Genomic DNA, 2,373 nt, shown 5'->3' on the forward strand with positions numbered 1-2,373 from the left:
TAAAACGTAACATACATGTTTCCTGGTAAGCAATACTCTACGATACATTGCACTAAACAAAAGCAGTCAGAGAACTAGTAAAGCTGTTTACTACATCCTACCCAGGCTGAGCTAAACCAGCAGAAAATCATCCTAGTAAAAGAGAATTTGACAGGAAGAAGAAATTGCAGAGTCACTATCTACTCATAGAATTTTCAGCAGGTATGCACAGGCACATTTAACATGCTGTAAGAAGAGCATGCCTTTTATTGTATTTCTAGCACAAAGCATACATTCATTGGTGTCCAGTACAATAGGAATAAATGCCAACATAAAGAGTATTTTTGTCTTCATAGCACTAAGAACTAAAAAATCACACAGAATATAATACTTTCATCTTTATGTGTGTAATCATGGAAGTTCCAACATCATATCCTCTAGGTTAGCCTGAGTATTCAGCTACAGAAATATTTTTTTCCAAAATAATGCTTGAAAGAGAACTTCTATTTACAGTGGGACTCATCAGAACCAGCAGAAGACAGTGATATACGGACTGCAAATGGTAAAAGTAGGAGTTGGTTTTCACATGTAGCTTTTGCGTGAAGTATGTCTGTTTTCATTGATTTCTACAGCCACGATAAGCTGTGGTCATAGGAGATTCAGAAATTTCAAGGTGGACAGCTGGCTTGAGTAACACCCTAGGTAAATATCAAAAACCCTACTGAGGCTTAAGGACAGAAACTCTGATTCATATTAAAAAGAGCTGTGAGTATACAAAAATACCTGTGCAAAGCCTGCTGAATCAAACAGTATTTGTGATGGTGGGTTATTCCACACTGTTGATATACCAACATGTGTTCTGGGGGAAGTGGTCCTCTAGGTGAAATCCTTGACATGAGCTTGCTCCAGAAAAGTCTTACTCAAAAGCACATGAGAGAGATATCTACTTGGAAAGGGGAGGTGAACTAGGGTTACTTGGCACCAAGGTTAATGAATACTTGAAGGTATTTCAAGAGACATGGGTCCAGGAGGGTTAAGTCATATTGGTTTTGATCCATCAATACGTAACATGAGTGAAGTGTTGCAGAGCAGTCAGTCATTTCAAGATGTATTCTTCTTTCATCACTAGCTGAGACTATTGTCCTATGGGTCCGTGACATCCAGAATGATCCCCATTCATTGGTTGGAGGTAGGACCTGGTGCTACAGGTTGTTTTAGGAAGCTGGCCTAGAGGATAATTTGTACAAGCCACCACCAAACCATCATGTAAGTCCTATCCCCGGCCTCATTATGCTGCTCTGTATTCAAAAACATTTATATAAAAGCTAGAAAATCCATAAATGGGAGCAGCATGTTGAATATGTCACCAGCCACTTTATCTTTACCGTGCTGCAACGTTGTTGTAAAAGCTGCCATGTTAAACCCAGGAATCTGCTCCAGAAGCTGTCTTTTAATACACTTTCCTACCAAATAAATATGTTTGCTAAAAACAGGCATATAGTTGAGTTTATTCTCTTCCTTGCCTTCAAACTCCTTGTAGTACTTGCCCATGAAATTTCTCTATAATGCCTGGAACTCATCATCCATGATAATGTCCTCCGAATAGCCAACCACAGCACAAGTTCTGCATCAGAGGCAGAGGAGATGGAATGGATGAAGCCCTCTTCTTCTAAGGTATTAATTGTGACTATCGCCTCCACACCCACACAAACAGGCTAGCCGCCTAACCTGCATGGAGGCACTTTGGTCAGCTAGGGAGGAGGCCTCACTAACCAGGCCTGCACTCTGCTGCAGCAGGCCGACATCGGTTATGGACTCCGAGCTATTCTTTAATCTGTTTTCAGGGTATCTTTGCTTCTATGACCACAATATAATGAAATTATTTTCTAATATCTCTAGGATTAATACCCATCCCATTCCAATCACACAGATTGAGCTTCCTAAAAAAAAATCTGTCAGTTTCATTTAAACAGTTATTCAATTACTTTCAATGACCTATTATAGTAAACAATGAATACATTTCTTGGTTTTCTTAAGTATCCCTCTAAATTTTATGATCATATTTTTCAGCTTAATTTCTGGTGGTACCCAATTCACTTTTTGGACACCATTACAATCACATCAACTCTAAATCACCTACCTACCTTTATATGCTGCCTGGAAACATCTATATTTTCCTTCATCATTCATCAATTCAAATGTTATATCACCTGTGAAGCTCATCTTACTTAGCTCACCCTTCCCAGTAACTATTCAAGACTGGTTACTTGAATAAGTTGTTTTGGAACCTAAAAAATTCAAATCAGTCCAAGTTTAGTTATATAATTTTGAGCAAACCATTTGTCTCTCTGAGACTCCCTCTCCTTCACCATAAAAAATCAAGTGTCGTTGTCA

General features: G+C 38.8%; 1 pseudogene; it reads right to left on the minus strand.

Annotated features, from left to right (window-relative positions):
* Positions 1-1,181: 1,181 nt before the first annotated feature.
* On the minus strand, positions 1,182-2,162 carry LOC116524608 (annotated as a pseudogene).
* Between the last annotated feature and the right edge of the window lie 211 nt (positions 2,163-2,373).

The sequence above is a fragment of the Sapajus apella genome, unplaced genomic scaffold (assembly GCF_009761245.1).
Source record: "Sapajus apella isolate SASKATOON/1434 unplaced genomic scaffold, GSC_monkey_1.0 scaffold46, whole genome shotgun sequence".
Lineage (NCBI taxonomy): Eukaryota > Metazoa > Chordata > Mammalia > Primates > Cebidae > Sapajus > Sapajus apella.